This window comes from Narcine bancroftii, chromosome 3 (assembly GCF_036971445.1).
Source record: "Narcine bancroftii isolate sNarBan1 chromosome 3, sNarBan1.hap1, whole genome shotgun sequence".
In the NCBI taxonomy this organism is placed as follows: Eukaryota; Metazoa; Chordata; class Chondrichthyes; order Torpediniformes; family Narcinidae; genus Narcine; species Narcine bancroftii.
This window is the reverse complement of record NC_091471.1, coordinates 233,015,963-233,030,423: the sequence shown is the minus strand read 5'-3', so window position 1 is coordinate 233,030,423 and position 14,461 is coordinate 233,015,963. Positions and strand designations below refer to the sequence as shown.

General features: G+C 46.7%; 1 pseudogene; it reads left to right on the top strand.

Annotated features, from left to right (window-relative positions):
• The window catches only part of LOC138758282 (zinc finger protein 420-like), a 30,951-nt pseudogene that overhangs the window by 13,361 nt on the left and 3,129 nt on the right, over window positions 1–14,461 (top strand).

Genomic DNA, 14,461 nt, shown 5'->3' with positions numbered 1-14,461 from the left:
AGGGAGGGATGTAGGGGACTGGAGAGGGTTACAGAGACAGGGAGGGGTGTAAGGGACCGGAGGGGGGTTACAGAGACAGGGAAGGGTATAGGGGACTGGAGGGGTTACAGAGACAGGGAGGGCTGTAGGGAACTGGAGTGGGTAGCAGAGTCAGTGAGTGGTGTCGGGAACCGGAGGGGGTTATAGAGACAGGGAGGGATGTTTGGGACCGGAGGGTTTACAGAGACAGGAAGGGATATTGGGGACTAGAGAGGTTCCAGAGATAGGGAGGGGTGTAGGGGTCCGGAGGGTGTTACAGGGACAGGGAGGGGTGTAGGGGACCGGATGGGATTAAAGAGACAGGGAGGTTGGGTGTTGTGGAAGTGCAGTGTTTAGGTGTTAGGGTATATTTGGGGGACTGGAGTTTGTTGGGTGTGGACAGGGAGGGGGTGGGTGTTTTTTTGTGCATATGGACGCTAATTTGTTGCGTGTCCTTTTAAATTTTAGCTTTAGTAGTTCCAGACGACACTCTGCTCCGTCTCACCTTCAATGCAAACCCCAGCCTTTGCATCGAAACCAATGCAGATGCGTTGACATTCTCGCCATCGTCCCCGTCTCCACAACGAAAATCTCATTCCAAACTCTGAAAGTTACTGCCCCAACCGGGTCAGGCAAAGAAATGCCCGATGACGCGGTGCCTTTAAATACAGGCGAGAAAGCTCCTGTTCCCACCTTCTCCACGTTGCTACTGGCTGGTCCCATCCGGAACGCGCGCGACGATCGCTGTCCATCAGGCTGTGGTCGGCCGGAAGTGAGCTCCGGTCCCCGTCCCGCTTCCATCTCTTTCTGCTCGTTTCGCTTATCGGGAGCAGAGCGCAGCACCGGGTCCCGGAACTGAGGGTTCCCGTGGTTCCGGGGCTTGCAAAGCCTGGTTAAGTGCTATCCCCCGGATCCGGGCCCCAGTCCCAGTCTTTTTTTTGGTTTAACCCGCTGCCCAGCTCTCAGGGAGCATCCATCCAATGGGCTGATCACGTACCCCGGGCTGGGACTGTATTGATTTATCGCCTGGTCACACCCTCTCGTCCCCACAGAGATGAACCCGTTTCCGTGCTCCGAATGTGGGAAGAACTTTAAAAGGTCGAGCGAGTTAATGACCCACCAGCGGGTCCATAGCGGGGAGAGACCCTTCACCTGCCCCGAGTGCGGAAAGGGGTTCGCCCAGTCCTCCCACCTGCGGACCCACCAGCGGGTTCACACTGGGGAGAGACCTTACACCTGCTCCGAGTGTGGAAAGGGGTTCGCACGGTCCTCCGAGTTGCTAAGACACCAGCGGGTCCACACTGGGGAGAGACCGTTCACCTGCTCCGAGTGCGGAAAAGGCTTCACCCAGACCTACCACCTGCGGACCCACCAGCGTGTCCACACCGGGGAGAGGCCTTTCAACTGCTCCGAGTGCGGCAAGGGTTTCACCCGGACCACCGACCTGCTGAGACACCAGTTGGTCCACACTGGGGAGAGGCCCTTCACCTGCTCCGAGTGTGGAAAGAGCTTCACCTATTCCTCCAATCTGGTGACCCACCAGCGGGTCCATACTGGGGAGAGGCCGTTCAGCTGCTCTGTTTGCGGGAAGGAGTTCACCCAGTCGAACAGCCTGGTGAAACACCAGCGAGTTCACACATAAAATTTGCAGAGTGTGGAACATTTAAAGATCACTCACTCAAACAGCAGGAGGAACTGGAGACTTGTGGTTATTGAGGCAACAAATCAAAACAGGTCTTGGTATTGTTGTCAAATTGCAATTTCTTTTCAGGTTAGTTTATTGTCAGACAGCAGAAATAGAAATGAGCCCAGGCAGTGTTATATTTTAAATAGTATTTTAAATTATTAATTAACAATAATGTAACACATTAAATAATTTATCTAAACTTATTTAATTTATTCCCCAACTATGCGTGAATATAGTTATATGTGTGTGTGGAATACCAGTTTTCGAATGGCAGCTCAAAAGTTTAATTTTGGAAATTCATTGTTGAGATTTAGGATTGAAATTGTGGCGACACACAGGTCTTAGAAGGATAAGATGCACGGGCCTTAGCGGGATGAGACGCACGGGCCTTAGAGGGATGAGACGTGCGGACTTTAATGATGTGGAAGAGGGGACAGAGTGTAGAGCATCTAAGTTTGCAGTGAGACTAAATTGAGCAGAAAAGCAAATTGTCCAGAGTCTGCAGTTAAGAGGGGAGTTTAAAATCACTGCTTTAGATGGATGGGAAGCAGTTCTTGAAGTAGGTGAGAGAGTCCAGGGAGACAGATTGTTTATAAACTCACAAAATCCTTGTTGAGATGCTTCCAGACCAATGTCCTTTTCAGACTGGTGACAACCAAATCTCCCCTCTAATTTGTGTAGGGGACATGATGCCAATGATGCTCAGAGAGCTACCACAAACCCGTTACGTGGGCCAGCAGTTCCAAGTGACCCTCTCAATGGTCCATTTCAAGCACAGAATTTTCCTGTTTCCAGAACCTTTCCATGGGTTAGCTGTTCACAGTGACCTTTGCTTTTTGGTCACAAGGTGGTTTTCTCATTCCCCTGTAACATGGAGAAATCAGACACTGTCTATCACCACACGAAGCCACATTCAGCACAGTATCCCTACAAAGGTGGCTGCTCCCAGTGTTGTATCCATACAACAGCCACTGCTCATTCACCTACAACATGGGGAAACCAGACAGTTTGTTGATAACCACACACGAGGACACTTCAGGACTGCATTACTTTCAAGAGTTCTGCTCCACAACACTGCCTCCTCAAAATGGCCCTGAGCAAACTCAATTCTGTGTCTTTAACCTGGTGGTCATGTGATCTCTGCACCTGCACTTACTCTCCCTTCAGAACCATCCAATTTAGGAACACGCTGTCTTCAGCATACTGTCAGTTCACAGTCAGCCTGCAGGGATTTGTTAAATTTGTCCTCTTAAAGTAGCAGCTCCACCCACATGTAAATATGAACCAAAAAATGGGAGCACAGAATACATGTAGGAAGGGGCAGTGAGGAAGTTTGTTTTGGAGCAGTCCAGCAAATTATCCCGTACACAGTCCAGCAAATCTGTCACGGTGCAGGAGAGAGGTTACAGGGACAGATCCATTGGTCCAAAACAAAAGCAGCATTATTTTAAAAGGGCGAGGATTATTCAAGAGTCTGATAAAACAGGAAGGAAACTGTCCTTGAATCTGTTGGTGTGTGACCTCACACTGCAAAATCTTCTTCGCTATGGGGAGGAGCGTAAAGGGAGTGCGTGTGGGAAGGGGAGAGTCTTTTAATACGTTGATTGCTTTGCCAAGGTGGCAGGAAGTGGAGGTGGAACAGACATTCTCCGTCAATGTTAGTGACTCCGATTATATATTTTTAAACATGAACAATACAGCTTGGTTGATGGCTCTCCGACCCATGAAACCCATGCCGCCCAATTACCCTACTGATCACGAGGGGGGATGTAGACCCCTTACAGACAGGGCTGGATTCAAACCTCGGTCGTTGGTGCTGTAACAGTGTTTCACTAATCATGCCACCCAATGACAGGAATTGAATTTCATGTCCTGGATCTGTACCTAATAAAGCAGCTGTGTCTGTAAACCGTGTCTCATCCCCTTGTATCTCTGTAATACACTGAATGTAGATACAAAGACAAGGCCACTCAGTCCAGCTGGGGCCATACTGGGAGCATCCTGCTACCTCCCCTCCTGTCAGTGTTTCTGCTCCAGACCTGCCCCAACCATCTCTCCCTGCTGGAGTACTCTTCAGTTACTTTCTCCTCTCTGTGTTCACTGGGCTTCCACTTCCAGACACCTGCACTTTTCACCTTAAGGTAAGAAACAGGTGCAGGAGTCGGCCGTCCAGCCCATTGAGCCTGCTCTGCCAGTCAGTTAAATCATGGCTGATCTGGCCGTGGACTCATCTCCACTTACCCACCTGTTCCCTACAGCCCTTAATTCCCCAGTTGATTAAAAACTACCCAAACCTGCCTTAAATACTTTCCACAAGGCAACTCCCACTGCTTAATTGGGGAGAGATTTCCACACATTCACCCCTCTGCGAGACGCCAATTTCTGCTTCCACCCAGATGGCGAGACACAAACGTGCTGGAGAAACTCACCAGCTCGTCAAGCATCGGAGGAATTAAAGGGGAATCAACATTCTGGGCCTCAGATGACCCTTCACTTTTTGCCGATGCTGCGTGACCTGCTGAATTTCTCCAGGAAGTTTGTTTTGCACTCGACCCGACATCTGCAGATGTTCTAGTTTAACTCCAAACAGATGGCGTCAATATTGACCTCTAATTTTCAGTAAACACCCCTCTCTTTCTCCCACCCCTCTGTCTTCTTTCCTCCAATCTCTACCCCATTCTTTTTCCTGATCATACAGCATCTTTTTCAGCTCTCTGATCCCTCTCCCATCACCTCTTGGCCCCTTCTTCCAACTGTATCCATTTTCTTATCTGTCCTCTACCCAAGCCCATCTTATTTGCACATTTGCCTGATTTTTGGCACAACAAAGAAGGGCTCAGGCCCAGAACATAAACTGCCTATCACTTTCCACGGACGCTACGTGACCTGTTGGGTTCCGCCAGCCCTTCTAAGCATTGTCTTCATTATCTATGTCTTCAATCTACTCCCCCGTATTTTAGGCTTTGACCCAGGTTCTGTTGTCAGCTGCCAGTGGAAACTGCCTCTCTGCTATCTATTCCTTCCATAGAAATGTGTTTTTAGAACGATACCTTCGACTACAAGGAACCAGGCACGGATCATTCTGCAGAAACTGAAAGATGAGGACTTGATGGATCCGGTGAGTTGGTTCCCAGAGCAGACCATCCAGGTCATCTTGCAGAATGCCTCATGGCCAGAGTTCACAGCACAGGGACTTAGCCTGGCTGGTGGTGAGAGGAGCCCTCACGGTCAGATCTATCTTGTACAACCAAAACATCACCCTTGGCGCACATTGTCCTGGGGACAGATGCAGATTCACAAGGAGTGTGTGGAGAAGGATGCAAGGCTCCTTGTCACAGTTCATCCCCAGCAGCAGCGTAACTCTCTGATCCATCGGTTCTTCCCAGGAGACACGGAGTCTGACTGCTGGAAGACCATCAACTCAGTGAAAGGTGTCGATCTTTCAGCACACGGAGAAATCGGTGCGGGAATGATGCCAACTGGCTCTCTCCTGGCTGCAGGAGTACATATTGAACACACTGAGGCTTGGTGCAGCCAACACAAGGGTGCTCTTGGGAAGGACCACAGACTAGAGTCTTACTATTACCAGCGCTGAGAGGCTGAAACTGAGGGGAAGCCCCTCAACAAACAGAAGGGAGTAATGACGAGGTGTCTCAGTGGTGGCAACAGGGCTTGGAGAGAAGAATGAAAAATGTACAATGTTGAGAAGATATCCATGTGATTGACACTATGAATGAAAAATGTCTGGAACGGTTTTCTTGTATTTTGAATACTTTATTGTGAATAGAGTATATATTGGGGGGGAAAAAAATTCCATTCATATTGTCACCAAAAATCCCTCCACATCCTTCAAAATTCCAATGAGTACAGAGTGAGGCTATGGGACTGGAGAGGGTTATAGAGGGGTTGTAGTGATCTGGGATTCACGCGGTGTGCTGCACTGATGACTGGTCCTGCCCCCTGGCTCCTCCCTCTGGTTTCTTGCCTAAACCTAGAAACCCTTTGAAGGCTGTTCATGAACCCTACCTGTGTTGTAAGCTAATAAAAGCTTTAGCTCTCCCTCCAGTCGAGTGTGAGCTTTTATCTATTGCTCCAATTTTATTAGCTTACAAACAAGAATGACGGTGTTGTTCAAACCCAGTTTGCTATTAATAGAGCCCCAGTCCCCCGACATGGCTGAGGAGTTTGCATATTGGCTAGACTGCTTCCAGGCCTACCTGAACGCAACCAGGGTCATCTTCCACACAGAAAAGCTCCGGACATTGGCAGTCATTTCAAGGGTAGGGACAAAGGGTTACGTAGTCGTCTGAGACTGCCCAACACTGAAGGCCCGCTACATGAAGGCTCTGCCTCATCCATGCAGCCAGAATGATAGGGCTATGTTTACCCATCGAGGTGTTGCAGATCAGTGTGCGATTGCCGGGGAGATCTTGCCATCCTCCTGTCATAAGCCAGTCAGGGCTGTGTATTGGATGCCAGGAGTAGGCTCGTGCCCTGCCAAGATAGCTAGAGGGGATAGGGTATCGGCCACCATGTTGGATTTGCCAGCTGTGTTCAATGTCCGTTGTAAATTCAGAAATGTAGGATGGGTGCCACTGTTGACACCTTACTCAAGGCAAAGGTAAGGGGTTTGTGGTCCGTGTAAATTTTGAACTTCCTGCCCACCAGGAAGTAACAAAAGTGCTGAATTGCCAGGTACAAGGCTAACAGCTCCCTAAAAAAGGCCCTGTACTTGAGCTCTGGTGACTTGAGGTGTTCACTGAAAAAAACCAGCAGTTATCATTGTCCATTCACTAGTTGCTCAAGTTAACCCTCAACCGTTGTGCTGGAGGCATCTGTCTACAGGTGCATGAGGAGGGTGGCATTTGCTAGGCTGTTTTTGGTGGCCTGGAAGCCTCGGTCACCTCCAGGGTCCATTGTATGTTTTTACTGGGTCCTGCCATGAGGGGAAAGAGTGGGCTCATGATGCGGGCGGCAGCAGGTATGAAGCAGCGATAAAAGTTGACCAGACCTGCAAACTCTTATAGTCCCTTCAATGTCGATCACATGGGGAAAGAGCGAATAGCATCCACCTTATTGGGTAATGGTCTGGCTCCATGTCGGTTGATAGGATGGTCCAGGAAGTCAATAGTCTCTTGGCCAAACTGGCACTTGGATTGATGGTTAGGCCAAAATCGTTCAGCCTGGAGAATAATTGTTTTAAGTGGGTGTCTTGCTCGGTGCGGGTGTGGCTGGCGATTAAAATGTAATTGAGGTAGATCAAGGTAAAATGCAGATCCCGGCCTACTGCATCCATCAGCCTCTGGAAAGTCTGAGCCACGGTTTTTAAACCCGAAGACCATGCGGAGAAATTCAAACAATCCAAAGGGGGTTATGATGGTGGTTTTTGGGATGTCGTCGGTGGTGGGGGGGGGGGAGTAATCAGGATCAGGTGATAGCCCCTGTTGAGGTCCACCTTTGAGAATATCTGTGCCTCTTGCAGGCTAGTAGTGAAGTCTTGGATATGGAGCATGGGATATCTGCCTGGTGTGGTGGCCTGGTTCAGGTGGCCTTAATCTCTGCATGGCTTCCACCCGATGCCTTGGGAACCATGTGGAGAGGGGAGGCCCAAAGACTACTGGAGCGCTGCATAATGCCGAGTTCCTCCATCTTTTTGAACTCATCCCTGGCTAGGTTGAGTTTCTCAGGGGGGAGATGCCGAGCCATGGCGTGGAGGGGAGGTCCCTCTGTAATGATTTGGTGCCTCACCTCATGTTTGGGATGTGCCGAATGGAAGTGAGGCGTGGTGATGGAGGGGAATTCGTTGTTGGCAGTACTCTTGGTGAGTTCAGTGCCCTCGAGCGAGAGAAACTGAAATGTCCGGCCGTGCACCAGCTGGTCCCTCCTTGACATCCACCAAGAGTGAGTTGGCCCGCAGGAAATCTGCACCCAGTAATGGTTGTTGCATGGATGTCGCTGTAAACTTCCAAGTGAAGTGTAGGGGAATGGTGCGGGTGCCGAATGTTTGGATGTTGGAGCTATTTGCCAGTCGGAGCTCCTGGCCTATAGGCTGGTTGGTGGGGGGTGGGGTTGGGGGAAATTATGATGCTGCTGTATTGTGCCCCAGTGTCTACCAAGAAACATTGGCCTGACAGGGAGTCTTGAATGTGTAGAAGGCTATGCAGTTGGCGGGTCATCACAGCTATTAATGACGGCTGGCTGGAGAGTTTCCCTGGAATGTGCAGGGGGAGTGGCATTGATGGGCCTCAGAACCCCACTTTCGGTGATAGAAAGAATACTGCTCACTGGTGGGGCGTGGCATTCGGGTGATTGGTAGGTCGGATGGTGATCTTCCAGGCTGGGTGCTGATGACACAGTGCTGTCACCTGCTTGAGCAAACCACAGAATTCCCTCTTCGCTGCCCATACCAGGTCTGCTCGGACAGCCACTTTCCTGGGGTCACTGAAGTCTTCATCCACGATGAGCGGCCGGATGTCCTTGGGAAGTCTCTCCAGGGAAGTCTGCTGGAACAGCGGGCAGGAAGTGTGGCCATTGCAGAGGGCAAGCACGTGGCTAATTAGGGTAGAAGGGGCGCTGTCCCCTAAACTGTTGATAGGCAACAGTCAGGCAGTGCGCTCACTCTTTGAGAGCCCAAAAGTGCAGGTTAACAGCTCGGTGGCCACATATATTCCTCGTTCCAGCTGGAGGAAGTCGATGATGTGCACTGTGTTGCCCTGATCGAGGGCGCTGACCACATGGTAGTAGAACGTGTCAGTGGCAGAGATCCATCAAGTGGCCAACAGTGCCTCGGTTTGCTGGAACCACACCCATGGTTGCGACGACCAGAAGCTGGGCAGCTTCAATGCTACGGCATTGATAGGTTTCTCTTCCATCTTCGGGTCCAAAGCGTCATTTGGATCAGTCGGGGTCACCACTGTAAAGGGGTCGCTAAGTTACAGCAAGGTTATAGCTCGAATCCACAGGAGAAGAAAGACACACACCAGTAGACTGTATTCAACATTGAGTTTATTCAGTGGCAGCTCTGCCTTTTATGGTCAGCTTGGCCACATCACCACCAGGCCGTGGCTTGAGCGGGCTGGCTGCCGATTAGTTTCTCGGATGCTTGGGCCCCCTGCGATCCACCAGTGGTGATTGGCCAGTTTCACCGCTCTGCCGCGACCTATGGAAACGGACGTTTCAGCCAGTACGATGCTTTGCCGGTCGCCGCATTTGACGGCCATTTCCTGTGTCGGCCCGAAGTGCGAGTGGCTGCAATATGTGCATATATTGTTTAGATATGGATTAATTACATAACTTTTATATCATGCATTAGAGAATACGAGTCACCTATAAATTATACATGGTCTTATATATCATCTTGAAAAAAGTAAAAAATCCATTTAAGAATTTCACCTCCTGTTCCAATATTGAGATAAACATTGTGATTATACAAAATTCAACTCCCATCTTAATCTCAATTTATGAATTCCTAACTTAGGAACTGCTTTTTGAAGTAATTTGTACATCTCCTAAATAAATTAATTCAAGCCACCCTTGCATATCATGAATTCTAATTCATTCTGTCTAGGTAATGTCAGACTAGGACCTAACATCAACCAAGGAAGCCTTAACCTGATAGTAAAATCAAAAGAAATTATTTGGGACATTAAGTTTCTTCTTCATTCATTCAAAAGTAATAAATTTACCAGCTTCAAAACAGCTTCTATTTTCTTAACATCCAAATCCTCAGAAACTGATTATCCATAGATAAAGGAAGAAGTGTTTTGATACAAAGGCCATTTTTCAAGCAACCAAACCTTTTTCCACCTATTTCGGTGGTTCTCAACATTTCTCTTTCCACTCAGACATTTTAAGTAATCCCTCTGCCATCGGTGCTCTGTGATTAGTAAGGGATTGCTTAAGGTGGTCTGTAGGTGGAAAGAAAAAGTTTGAAAACCTCGATTTTAATCATTCCTCATTGGCTCATGATGTGCCCGGTTTCAGAACTTCAAAGGAAATGGGCCAATGACCATTTTTCTCAAGCCAAATATTTCAGTAACAATTGGGTCTGGAGCAGTGATTCTCAACCTTCCCTCCCACAGACTCTTTCGATGCTAGTCCAACTGATACCATCCAGTAAGCATTCGTCAATCTTGGACTCCTGGCTGGTTTGCCAAATGTATTGAAACTGCCACTTCCTGATGCAAAGAAAACAGCACACAGAACTGGTCCAGCTAAGTCTATTAGACACCAAGTTAACCTGAGAGAACCCTTACTGCTTTCAACCTTGAAAGCAGGCTCTAGAGATCTCTATTCAACAAATGGATGCATCAACTTTTATACACTCAAGAAAACTAATTGTTGAACTAAAATATTACATCAATAGTCTACATACAAGATCGAGGAGTCACGTGATGGAGTAGTGGCCGGACGGTGAACTCCAGCCCTCTCCAGAAAAGTCGGGAAAAACAAAGGAAAACACAAAGGCACAGAAATAAAAGTTACAGAAAAGTGAGTATAAAGGTGGAAAGAAGATGGCGACAAAAAAAGAAAAATCGAAAGCAACGGTAAGAAGAGAGGAAGAGAAGACAAAGGAGGAAAAAGGTGAAGGCCTTACCTGTCCGAAGAGGCCCGCTGCGGAGAGAGAAACCCGCTCCCTCAGGTCGGTAAATAATGGACTACAAAAATGGCTCGCAGAGCCGAGTAAAAGTGCGCAACCGCGCATGCGCGATGCGAATGAAAAAAAAACACACCGACAGGAGGGGGGACCAGCTGGGGAGTCGATCTCCACAGCCGGCAACGACAGCTGCAGAACACCTGCAGCAAGAAGAGACCACAGAAGACAATAGAAACAAGAAAGAAGAGGAGGAAAGGGCAACAAAGAAACAACAGATGGTCAACCCAGAAGAAGAAGAGGAAGAGTACAGGGAAATAGAAGAAGAAAAGAAAGGCAAGGTAAAGGATATACTTGCTCTTATTAAAGGATACATGGAGTCATTTAAAGAATGGCAAACACAGGAATTTAAGGATTTAAGAAAAAGAATAAACAACACAGAAGAGAAAATGAATAAAATAGAGATGACCTTAACAGAAATGGGAAAGAAAATGGACAAGATGGAAGAGCGGGCAGTAGCAGCAGAAATGGAGGTAGAAGACTTAAAAAAGAAATTGGAGAAGTCTAATAAAAAAACTAAAGAGACACAAGAACTACTAGCTCAAAAAATAGATACAATGGAAAACCATAACAGAAGAAATAACATAAAGATAGTGGGCCTTAAGGAAGATGAAGAAGGCAAGAATATGAGGGAGTTTATAAAAGAGTGGATCCCTAAGACCCTAGGATGTCCAGAACTACAGCAAGAAATGGAAATAGAAAGGGCACATAGAGCATTGGCCTCTAAACCACAACCACAACAAAAACCAAGATCTATTGTAATAAAATTCCTAAGATATACTACAAGAGAAAAGGTACTGGAGAAGACAATGGAAAAAGTAAGAGAGGGCAACAAACCACTGGAGTATAAAGGGCAAAAAATCTTCATTTATCCAGATATAAGTTTTGAACTCCTAAAGAAGAGAAAAGAGTTCAATACAGCAAAGGCGATTTTATGGAAGAAAGGGTATAAATTTATACTGAAGCATCCTGCGGTATTGAAAATATTTATTCCAGGACAACAAAACAGACTATTCTCGGATCCAGAAGAAGCACGAAAATTTGCAGAACAATTACAAAAATAGACTGAGGGAGGAAGATGGGTAATGAGAGTTAAAATGATCACGATTGATATGTATGTGGGTAAAGACAAAAATAGACTGAGGGATGAAGACAGGTAATGAGAGTAAAAATGATCACGATTGATATGTATGCGGGTAAAGAGGTATAAGAGTGAATAGAGACAATGAGCATACATGAATGTATCTGTACTTAGAGGAAAATATAGATAGTATAGACAAGAATTAATAAGGGAAGGTAATGGAATAGAGAGAATAAGGAGGGAATTAAAAGAGTGACCTTTGTGACATATGAAAAGTGAAATCTTTTCTGGGGAGGCGGGGTGGGGGGAAATAGCGGTCACTGCAAAATCAGTTGACGCTTGCGAGTGGATTCGCAAATCCAAATGGAGAGGGGAGATGTGGTTGTCCGACAAGGGATAAAGGACAACTCAGGAGGTGAAGGGGAGATTGGGGATAAATAAGATAGAAATAGGAGAATAAGGAAAATGTTGGATGTTGTAGGAATGTTGTCTTATAAAGAGTTGAAAATAAGAAAACAGAAATGGAAAAGGAGGAAAGGTAATGATGGAAAAACGGAAAGAGAAGATAAACAAAATATAAAAGGGCTACGCTGAACTATATGTCTTTAAATATTAATGGAATACATAACCAAATTAAAAGGAAGAAACTACTAAATTTAAATGAATAAATGTATTCCATTTGAAAAAATAACATATAGGTTAAGAAATAATATTGAAATATTCGAACAAGTATAGGAGCCTTACATTAAATACAATAGCGAAAACCTACCGGGGACAAACATTACCTAAGTTGATGGAAGGAGAAGGAAAGAAAAGAATGGACTCAGTAGAATTTCTGGTGTAATTTTGTTGAATGACAACATTGTCTGACTGGCTTAATGCAACCTAGATTGTATACCTAAAATGGATGAGGGGGGGGGGGGTGGTTTGGGAGGAAAGGGGGGGGGGGGGGGGGAGAAAAAGTCACTGTATATGTGTGAAAAAGAAATAGTGTATATCATGGCTAATGTGATTTATGGTGTGAAAAATAAAAAATTTAAAAAAAAATAGTCTACATACAAGATAAATCACACCCTTATTACTACTCACCCCACTGCAGTTTTCCTCATCAATTCTCCGAGCCTCCTGTTCTTTTCTGTGGGCACATTCTTTCTGCAGGAACTTCCACAGGTTTTAATGTCCCCCCCCCCCTTCTGTCAATGGGATCCCCAATTTTACGGCATCAGTTTGCCAACTTGCAAGTTTATCTCTCTTTCTTTCTTGTGCCAGTAGGTCCCATTTCCCTAATACATTCCTAGCTTTCTCATTTAATATACGCTTCCAAATCAATTGTGGTGCCTCTTTTATTAATTCATTATCCCAATTTTACTTAATCTCCGATTCAAAGCCCCCCCGAAACTTTAGATATAACTTTCTCATCTTCCGGACATTTCTCACACATTGTCTGTATCAATGAACCCCGTTCACTCACTGTATCCATACCATTACCCATAAGGTCCCCGACCTTATGAGCTCCCGGAGCTCCTTTTCAACAACAGTCCCAGCCTGCCGAGTTCCCTGAACTCTTAACTCAAGTCTGATCTTACGCTGTCCACCATTAAATTCCGTCCGGTCTCTCAGTCCCTGGCCACAGAATCACGCAGAGATGGTTCGTTCAGAGCAGGGAAAACGGAGAAGATAAAAGATGTACCTGCTCTGCTGGCCAAATCCCAAGTGTGTACAAACTGACTCCACTCCATTCCGTCTGTCAAGGATCTGCAGAGGCTTTGGAACCCCACTTCTGATTCTAAATGTGGATTCCGGTTCTTTTGCTGGACTCTGCGAAATGGCTTATATCCCAAACTTTAGTCTTGGTCAAACTTCCTTTAGTCTGAAGAATTGTGAGTTACCTGCACAGAACTTCACAAAGATAATTTCCCTGTGAAAGCTGGCACAGACTGACCTCGTGTTTCACAGCTCTTTCCTTTGTCCTGCTCATACATGGGCGGAGTTACATTTGGCCCAATCAAAAGTTCACACAATACATTCTTACCCAATGCAATTCCTACTAAGTACAAATTCCATTACTACAGATGATTGATAGCCTCTTATCAGACCTGCTCATTTGCTTGGTTCAGAGTAAATTCCTACAGTTGGTTGCCTGACTAGAATACTGCAAAACCTAACCACATTATCACTACCTGTTAACCCTTTCCTTTCTCACAGGGAACAGATAACCTATGGGATGTTGAGGACATGGACTAACTCCACCCAGCGAAGAAGAGAGTGTTCCCTCACACTACTAACATGTAGACGGGGAACAGATAACATGTGGAATGCAGAGGATATGGACTAACTCCACCAAGGGAGAGGAGAGTATTCCCTCGGACCTCTGACCTGTTGGTGGGGATAGATAAAGTGTTGAAGGCAGAATACATGCACGAAATCCAACTGGGGGAGGAGAGAATGTTCCCTCGCACTCCTAACCAAAAGGCAGGGGGATAGATAAGATATCGGATGATGAGAATCGAACTAAATCCACTCAGGGAAGACTCATGACCTGTAGATGGGGAAGTGTAAGGTGTTGTATGCAGATTATGGGGACTATCTCCAACCCGTAAAGAGAGAAGTGTTCTTCCCCAGGCAAGTGGGCGGAGAAGGTGATGGAAGAGGTATGAGTTCCCCAAGCTCTGGGTCCGAGACGGGTGATGGAACCCTTTCCCTCACTCTCCCGCAGGGATGGCGGAGAAAGGTGTAAGCTCGTTCCCATTGGAGATGTCCCAGGAAGGATTCAGCTCACTGCTCACCTCAGTGCGGGTCCACACCTCAGTTGGGGAAAGGGGTGAGGTGGGAAGGAGGGGGCTGTGAAGGAAAGGACAGTGAGGTGGGAGGGAACAGTAGGGAGTGTCGGACTCTGGCTTTACCCTACCCTTAATTTAGTCTATGTGTCGTCTGAGTCCAGCATGTTCTTTAGAATGAAGTGATAGGAGAACGTATTCAGTTCAACAATCAGTTTATTACACAGCACAAGAATAAAGCTTAA